Below are 9,817 nucleotides of genomic sequence, written 5' to 3'. Positions count from 1 at the left end.
AAACTATTAAAAAGTCTGCGGTTGTAAAACATTGGCGGCAGTGGGGCGCGAACCAGCGAAGCATATATTACAAGTCGGCGTAGTAGTCCACTAGGCTAGCGAGGCAGCTGGCAGAATGGGGTTTGTGTTTATATTAGAAGGTGAAGTTCCGCCCGCGCGGGTGGCGCTTTCCTTGACTACTAGTAGTAGCCGGTGTGGTAAAACAAGCGCTCCTTCCCCGAATAATCCTAGGGAAAGCAATCTCGCGCACGGCGCGCAGCAAGCCAGCTGCTGGGGTGCTGCAGTCACGCATTGAGAGGAGGACAACCAAAAGGATTATACTTTCAGTGTGCCATTACATTAAAAGGTTTGTGTTCATTTTTATGTCTATGCCACCAGACCACCACGTTGTTGTTGTTGTCTACAAACTACACAGGCTGGGAGCTTAATTATCCCAGTAACTATACCAAGCAAGCAAGCAACCAGTTTGCAGTGCTCTAACGTTAGCAACATGCTAACGCCATGCTAACGCCAGTCAATGAGACATTGTGATCTCCGCAAGCTTTTTAATGTAAACTTGCTGTTCTGTTGAAGTAGTAGTTTGGTTGACATGTGTATTTCTGTTATGAAATATATGGAGAGGATGCGTTTCTGAACACTACCATGTCCCTAGCCCCTCTCGGAACCCCCTGGGTCAGCCCAATCCGAACCGAACCGGGCTGACCCGTAGGGTTCCTGGTCAAGCTAAGATTTTTCAATGCGATTGTTGGGACGCGGATATACACACACTCATCGTTTAGTCCATCGGCGCGGAATTAGGACGCTTTTTATTGTGTTTGTTTACGGATGTGCGAACTATAAGTACATTACATACCTCTGATAAAATCTCCTGTGTCGCGGAAGCCGTTAAGTATTTTTAATCCATGTTTGATTAAAAATGTCGCTTTGATTTCTTCTTGTTTATTTACCGTTTATTGTACCGCCTCCCGATGTGCGGTTGGCTTTGCGGGCTATGTCCCTGCCTTTGATCTGCTCCGTCATAGCTGTAGCACCACTAGCTAGCCAGATAGGCGGTACAATGAGGTGTCAATAAACAAGGTAGGAAGAAGCGACATTTTTAATCAATCATGGATTAAAAATACTTAACGGCTTCCGCGACACAGGAGATGTGTCGGTATGGTATGTAAGGTACTTATAGTTCGCACATTCGTAAGTCAATACATGAATAACCATGGTCAAAGCGCGCAGAAGTCCGTCTCATGGCGTGTTACATTGTATTTGTTTGTGCGTAACTGGCGACAGCCCCACTTGAAGCAGGACCCAATGCAGTAAAGTCATAAAAGTGTCAGACACTTTACTACATTCGGGTTCTGCTTGCGGGGCTACCATGTCCCCAGCTTTAGCATTAGTTGTTTATTCCGGTAGTCAAAATAGCAAACATAGTGCTAACTTAACAATGAACAAATGCATTCAGTGGTTTCTAGCAACCACTGTGTTGGCTATTTGCTGTTAAAATAGTTGAATAAATTACCATAGCAGTGATGTTCAAGGCATGCAAATAGCATGAAACATAATACTTATTCCAATACCTTCCATGCAAGTTGCCCCATATGTTTTGCTTTCTGACATTTACCTATATTTACTAGAAATAATCACTTTTCCCCTTTGCACAACACATTTTGAGTAGTGTTTTTAGTTTTATGCTGATCCCCTATTTGCTGCAGACAATGCTACAGCCATTATACTGGGGTGCGACACATGTTTTACTTAATCTAGTTTGACTCTGCTGGTAATTTTAGTTTTTCTGTGTTTACAGACCAAAAAAGCCCTGGCTACATCTTTGTTTCTGGGATTCCCTGCTTGCATTGAACGACTCAAGCATTGGCATCGTGAGTAATTCACTTTTTCTAGGAGAATTTATGCTAAAACAGTCAGCTTGACGTAATATAATTCATCTTCCAGCATTACTGGACGTCTGTGCTGTTTTATGCCTGGTGTCATCAGTCGGTTAAGATAAGAGAGACAAACCCTGTTCTAGCCACATCTTCTGGCCACACTGTAAAAATTAAAATGTGCCTCATCTGTATTCACCAATTATTTTCATTTCTTTACAGGGAATCCGTTACACCCCAGTATGGGGAAAATACCCAGCCGCTGGATTCCTCGAACAGAGGCTTCGGAACACCATAAAGGGGCTGAGAAAGAGGCTGAGGTCACAGAGCACACAGCAGACACCGCCACAAAGTAGTATGCTTGTTGAAGCATTAGAGCCATATCATTTAGTCATTGGTAATATTGTGCATTTTCTTTTATAGAATCTACAGTACCATATTGGATGAAAAAGCCATATTGCTTTAAGAATGGTTGAGAAACAATTTGCAGCCCCTCAGCCTGGTGGAGCAAAACATGCAGGAAACGGCAGTGTACAGGTCAGTAGGAATGCACTGAGGATACTAGCTGCAGCACTCATCAAATGTAATTTTGCCTATGCATGCGCCTCATGGTAGTGTAGTAATCTGTAGTAGTTTAGATTTACGTTGATGTACTACCCTGTAGCACATCGTCATTACAATCTAAACTACTACAGACCTCCCAAAATAAACTAATTGGACTACTTCTACACCTCACACCTATAGCATAACCTCTGCTAGTACAGCAACTTGCAATGGGCCTGGTCTATAAGATACTCAGGGGACCAGTGCCCGCATGTACCTGTTGTACTACACACAAAAAGGGCCGTCAATAAAGTGCAACTCCCTTCCCTCAAAACTGCCATAAAAAATCACCTGTCTGCAATTGCCCTGAGGACATTTTGTGCTATCCTTTTAACATTCTTGTACAATTGCACTGCTGTACTTTCTGCAAAATGTTAATTAAGTATTCAATTATTCAAAAAAGGCCACGTTAATAAGGGGAGAAAAGTGCAGGAGATCGGCCAAGGGTTCCCACATCTATCCACTCCAGGCATGGTAAGTTACAAATAAGTTTACATATGAGTGCATATACCGATATGTTATAACAATTGCATTGTTATAACAATCTTTTATCAGTATGTCAGCTGACACATTTGATTTTGTTTTCCTCCATTTTAGTTTTTTTTAAAGATTGCATGGAGATGCTGGGCCAAAAACTCCTGACAAAAAAGTTCCTGTACCTGGCAAGACGCAAAGGGAAACTAACCTCTTCTCTTGATGGATTAACACATGGTAATATATTGTGCATCAGACTATGCAAATGTATATTTTAGCAGGTGTTTTATTTTGTTACTAAATGACATAATCACAGATATGCCATGCCACATTAATACATTCCACATATTGATATAAAATTGTCTTCCATACAGTTTGGGGGAACTTTCCCTGAGCCAGCTACCGACACTGCTTCTGCCAACAGTGTACAAAGTTGGGCGAAAAGTGTACCAGCACACTATCGAGGAGTCCAACTTTGTGTTCCACCATAAGCCTGTAAGTTCCTCTGCATATCTAAATGGAAATGTTATTAACTTGAACCCAGCAACAATATTCTCAAAGAGATTTGGTGTAGATGGGAAAACCGTGCCAGCTCCAAGTGCAGTGCCAAGCCATGTCCAGTTTAAGTGGTTAAGAATGTGCCTGTACTGCCTGTTATAGAATTATTCAGAATACTGTATCAGACTGAAATCAGTAAACACCATTATCTTGCTTATACTCTTTGCTTTTTGACAGTCTTTTACATTGGTCTATGTATCTTTTTTGTTTGTGTTTCTCAGGTTGGAACAAATTTGGTGCTACCTCAATCAGGCGACGGCGTCAAGACCGTACCCATATGTCCTGTCACCATCTCCTTCATCAGGACCTCAGAGGGGTCCTTGAAATGAGGTTTGATAACGAAATGCATCTTTACAGAGTGGATCCTTACTGGTCAGTTACTCAGTCAATGCCCACATCTATGGGTGAAATATTGTAATGCTCTGTGCCTATTGCATTTTGACAACATTCATAACAGTGATCTGTCTACCAAATTGTCTATTATCAGAGACCTTTCACTGATTTACCGGTAGTTGTTAACTTGTTACCATTGAGACTAAGCCACTTAACATATGACTGCATGTTGTATGCCAGCAATCCCCCGGAAATCTAAAATTTACTCTAATATACATGCACTATGCCAGCCGGCATAAAGGGCAAGGCAGATCCTGTAATGATTGGCCTGTGTTTGTAGACTGTGTTGGTACTGTGACTGTTGTGTTGGTAGACTATACAGTGTTGGTATGTTGTGTTGGCCTGTGCAAAGCGCTTGTGCACTTTAAACATTTAATAAATGTTGACAAAGTTCATTATGCCTTCATTTCTTTACTGGGAATTCCTTTAAGATTTTAGCTCATGACAATCCTAGAATGAAGAATAATCACCTTTTTGTTTTAAGATCTTTTCACCTCAATTAAGTAAAACTACCTGTGAAAGAAGGAACCGACCAAACTAGTGTTGAGTGCATTTGAATTAATGTGTGCTTAGAATATGTTTTTATCACTAATTTTAAGAGATTTAATAGCTATTTATGAGTAAATTTTACCTAATGCAGTGCTTTGGATGAGTTTTAACCACTTATTTGAAGAGATTTACAAGCTAGTTATGAGTCTAATACACTTGATGCAGTGCTTGTGATGAGGATTAACTACTTATTTGTAGATATTTACAAGCTAGTTATGAGTCAAATTCACTTGATGCAGTGCTTGGGATGAGGGTTAACTACTTATTTGAAGAGATTTACAAGCTAGTTTTGAGTTTATCTCACTTAATCCCGTGCTTGAATGGGGTTAAAATCACTTATTTTAAGAGATTTATAAGCTATTTTTGAGTTTATCTCACTTAATCCAGTGCTTGAATGAGGTTTAAATCACTTATTTTAAGAGTTTTACAAGCTATTTTTGAGTTTATCTCACTTAATCCAGTGCTTGAATGAGGTTTAAATCAATTATTTTAAGAGTTTTACAAGCTATTTTTTAGTTTATCTCACTTAATCCAGTGCTTGAATGAAGTTTAAATCACTTATTTAAAGAGTTTGCCACTTCCCTAATGGCTAGAGATTTTTTCTAATTACAAGAATTCTTACCAAGTATAATTCTCTCACTGCACTGGCAGATTATTTCTCTTGTTTTGAGTCCATTTCCTCTCAAATTGATTTTTTTTTTCTAAGTTTAAGACGGGTTGTTTTTGCAGTGCATTGCCACTGGCGTAGCACTTTGAAGCTTAGAGAATTTTGACAATCCCATCATCCCGTCCCTGGGTGGGCTCGAACCACCATCCTCTCGGTTAACAGCCGAGCGCGCTAGCCTATTGCGCCACAGAGACTTCATACTGAAGTGATTTCTCTTTTTTTCATGCCTGGTTTGGTACAGCCCAATCTGAAAAATACTTTAGGTTTTTATTCGAAAATAGCAGAGCTTGCATACATCGGCTAGCGACTCTGGTGGGACTCGAACCCACAGCCTTTGAATATCTCTATTGACATGCCTAGAAGTCCAATGCGCTATCCATTGCGCCACAGAGCCTCACTTAATTGAAGACTAATGGCGAGAAACAAGGAGTTTGGGTTCCAAATTAACTATGCCTGATAATGCAAGAAGAAAAGTTTTGGCTACCAGGCACTGCTGGGAGTTGAAGCCAGGATATCCTGTTTACTAGACAGGCACTTTAACCAACTAAGCCACAGCGCCGATGTTTGCACACAGTTTTGCTTAAATTGGAGTGTAAAATGAATCATATTGAGCGATTAAAGGCTAAACTAACTGAACTGTGTTGATCGATGCTATGGACCTGATAGAAAACCTTGGGTAGGGGGAAATATCAGACTCAGAGATCACACCGACATGAACCAGAAACTTGCAATAGTGCCGCCCTGTCAGAATGCTTATGTTGGCCTCAACTAGCAAGCTTCCCACAATCCCATCTGTGGGTGCACTCCATTGCCACTGGCGTAGCACTTTGAAGCTTAGAGAATTTTGACAATCCCATCATCCCGTCCCTGGGTGGGCTCGAACCACCATCCTCTCGGTTAACAGCCGAGCGCGCTAGCCTATTGCACCACAGAGACTTCATACTGAAGTGATTTCTCTTTTTTTCATGCCTGGTTTGGTACAGCCCAATCTGAAAAACATTTGGGTTTTTATTCGAAAATAGCAGAGCTTGCATACATCAGCTAGCAACTCTGGTGGGACTCGAACCCACATCCTTTGAATATCTCTATTGACATGCCTAGAAGTCCAATGCGCTATCCATTGCGCCACAGAGCCTCACTTAATTGAAATTAATGGCGAGAAACAAGGAGTTTGGGTTCCAAATTAACTATGCCTGATAATATTGCAAGAAGAAAAGTTTTGGCTACCAGGCACTGCTGGGAGTTGAACCCAGGATCTCCTGTTTACTAGACAGGCACTTTAACCAACTAAGCCACAGCGCCGATGTTTGCACACAGTTTTGCTTAAATTGGAGAGTAAAATTAATCATATTGAGCGATTAAAGGCTAAACTAACTGAACTGTGTTGATCGATGCTATGTCGTAGATCTGCTATTTTTCAATAGCTAAAGTATAACATAATGCTTAAAACACCAAAAGGGGTTCCCGCCCAAAATGGGTTTAAACCTTGGTGAGCATGCAAACTGTTTTTAGATCATTTTGAAATTTGTTTTAGCTTTTTATTTGAAATTTGTTTTAGCTATTTATTTCGTAAACCTACAGTAGGCCTATGTAATTTCACATTTCTTCCGGATAGCAACGATATGTTGAAATCGGGACTTCCTATAATGGCCTGTTGTGGCACTGTCATTGGGCCCAAAAAAACCCATATCTCCATAGAGGTCCATTTATTTGGGCCCAACTTCACCTAGACTGTATTACCTTAATAAACATGGCCATGAATACTTTCTGCTTCCAGTCAGTATAGTTTAAAGTCTCATTTCTCATGTCATATTTTTCTTTTTGGAAAATTATGGTCCCATTTATATAAAAAAATATACCATAAAGTCGAGTATGTTCTGAGGGGCGTGGCTACCGTTACAGTATATGATCAAGGAGCCACCCCCCGCTCGAGTCAAAATAAAAACCAACGAAGAAGAAGAAGGGGGGGGGGGGGGGGTTGGGGGAAGTCCTGCCTCGTTGTCTGGGCCAGCCAATGGCCAGCTGGGCCCAAACGGATCTAGAAAGATGGCGATGTACAATTCAAGGACTGACTGGCTTCATTTTACGTCCATATCAGACCCGGAAAATGCTTTGTCCATATTATTTTTTACAGTCTAGTGTTTTTCCTTCTTTTTGACAGTCTTGTTTTAAAAGCTTAATTATGATATATCATAATGTCTTCAGAGAGATTCATTAACCCATTCTGGGCGGGAACCCCTTTTGGTGTTTTAAGCATTATGTTACAGTTTAGCTATTGAAAAATAGCAGATCTACAAGCTCATAGCGCTACGAGCTTGTAGGTCTGCTATTTTTTGACTGACATAGAAGACATTTTTAGAATCTGATCTCAGGTCAGAATGGAAAACTGTCTGACCTGAGATCAGATTCTAAAAATGTCTTCTACATCCTGACAGTTTCCATTCTGACCCGAGATCAGATTCTAAACATGTCTTCTATGTCAGTCGTTCTTCGATTTTTCAAAAAATAGCAGACCTACAAGCTGGTAGCGCGCGACTCGGTGCCGCGCTATGAGCTTGTAGATCTGCTATTTTTCAATAGCTAAAGCATAGCATAATGCTAACACCAAAAGGGGTTCCCGCCTCAGAATGGGTTAAATGGAATCACTATAGTATTCCCCCCTTTACGCGTCAGGTCGCGTCTCCATGCCAAGTCCCCGTTGTAAATAAGCAAGTTTATTGTTCACTTACACACGCCTGGATAAATAAATATATACAGTTCAGATAAATAATTTAAAGGAGCTTCGATGCTGGCATGCAGGCGTTCTGAGCCGTTTAACCCGTTCTGAGCGGGAAGCCCTTTTGGTATAAATAGTAGATCTACAAGCTCATATAGCGCGGCGGCACTCTATATGAGCTTGTATAGGTCTGCTATTTTGTGAGTGGTGCAACCACTCCTACAACCAGCAATGACCGTGTACCTGTGTGTAGTCATGAGCACGAGTATGTGACTTATTAATACCAGTAGGGGAAAAATCGTGAAAATGTGTCTCAAATCTTTGAATATATTATTATTATTATTATTACAGAGTGAACATTTTAACTCAAATCTCTGTTACTGGGAGGGGGGGGGGGGGGTCCCTGGAACAACATATTTTCAGATGGGGAGAGGGGGGGGGGGGAGGAGGCATATTACGTATAATTTTTGGGGGTTCTTGACATGAAATATTGAGCACCACCGCTGATATAAACATGAGGTTTTTCAGACGTCTGCAGGCCGAAACGGGTTAAGTGCTTGCGTGTGAGTATTTAACCCCTTTTGGGTGTTAGCATTATGTTATGCTTTAGCTATTGAAAAATAGCAGATCTACAAGCTCATAGCGCGCCACCGAGTGGCGCGCTACGAGCTTGTAGGTCTGCTATTTTTTGAAAAATCGAAGAGCGACTGACATAGCACACATTTTTAGAATCTGATCTCAGGTCAGTCTATGTGCCCTACATGCCAGCCGGCATGAAGGGCAGTAAGTAAGTAAGTTAGTAAAGCATGGCATGGTTCCCGCCCCAAAATGGGTTAATCCGTTCTGACCTGAGATTATTATTATAGATTAATGAGATCTGACCCTTTGTTGCTCTGACAAGAATGATGCTGGAACAACATATGTTTGATAATTTTTGAAAAAGTATTGAAAAAAATATCAGATCTACAAGCTCATAGCACGCCACCAAGTGTCGCGCTACGAGCTTGTAGGTCTGCTATTTTTGAAAAATCGAAGAACGACTGACATTTTTTTAATCTGATCTCAGGTCCGAATGGGTCAATCAGACCAGTGTGTGTGTGTCCAGTGGAAACCTCGTATGAATCTGATCTCAGGTCAGAATGGGTTAAATGTTGGCACTTGTGTACGTGCCGCACTGCGAGAGATCCCGCCATACCGCTGACACGCTTCCAGCGACAGAGACATTACTGGTGTGGGTTTAGCACAGAGAGAGAGAGAGAGAGAGAGACTACTGAACTGAACTGAAATGAAAAGAGTAGAGGATGGATAGAGAGACTAAAGAACGTGGAGGCAAAAATGAGAACAGGCGTGGGTAGACGGGATGGGCCATTCTTTGTGTGTGTGTGCGTGTGTGTGTGTGTGTGTGCGTGTGTGTGTGTGTGTGTGTGCGTGCATGCGTGCGTGTGTCTGTGCGTGGGTCTGTGCGTGTGTGCGTGCGTATGTCTGTGTGTGTGCGGTGGACAGCTTCTGTGCCTGTGCGTGTGTCTGTGCGTGTGTCTGTGCGTGCGTGCGTGCGGTGGACAGCTTGTGTCATGTGTGAGTGTGAGTGTGCGTGTGCCTGTGCGTGTGTCTGTGCGTGTTGTTTCTGCGTGTGTGCGTGCGGTGGACAGCTTGTGTCATGTGTGAGTGTGCGTGTGCCTGTGCGTGTGTCTGTGCGTGCGTGCGGTGGACAGCTTGTGTCATGTGTGTGCGTGCGTGTGTGCGTGCGGTGGAAAGCTTGTGTCATGCGTGAGTGTGCGTGTGACATGTCTGTGTGTGTGTGTCTGTGCGTGCGTGTGTGCGTGCGGTGGACAGCTTGTGTCATGTGTGTGCGTGCGTGTTACACACATTGACATGGGCAACCTGTGCCGTATGCTCACGTGCGTGTGCGTTTCTCCAACATCCCATTGTGCATGCATATATGCAGTGCATCTGCAGTGCGTGCACATGCACACGCATGCATGTATG

General features: G+C 42.3%; 1 long non-coding RNA gene across 3 annotated transcripts; it reads left to right on the top strand.

The window, feature by feature from the left end:
• The first annotated feature begins 296 nt into the window (after nucleotides 1-296).
• On the top strand, nucleotides 297-4,197 carry LOC308321704. 3 transcript variants are annotated; one of them, XR_013964653.1, is made up of 7 exons: nucleotides 1,810-1,868; nucleotides 2,094-2,191; nucleotides 2,295-2,408; nucleotides 2,878-2,948; nucleotides 3,072-3,185; nucleotides 3,323-3,443; nucleotides 3,728-4,197. It is a non-coding gene; the product is annotated as an uncharacterized lncRNA (long non-coding RNA). The 3 variants fall into 3 exon arrangements; XR_013964655.1 differs by lacking the exons at nucleotides 1,810-1,868; nucleotides 2,094-2,191 and adding an exon at nucleotides 297-346 and having other exon boundaries at nucleotides 3,728-4,190; XR_013964654.1 differs by having other exon boundaries at nucleotides 2,094-2,408; nucleotides 3,728-4,196.
• Nucleotides 4,198-9,817: the final 5,620 nt, after the last annotated feature.

The sequence above is a fragment of the Protomyctophum bolini genome (assembly GCF_963924005.1).
Source record: "Protomyctophum bolini genome assembly, chromosome: 9".
Taxonomy (NCBI): Eukaryota; Metazoa; Chordata; class Actinopteri; order Myctophiformes; family Myctophidae; genus Protomyctophum; species Protomyctophum bolini.
The sequence above is the reverse complement of the archived record's forward strand: the minus strand, read 5'-3'. Positions and strand labels throughout refer to the sequence as shown.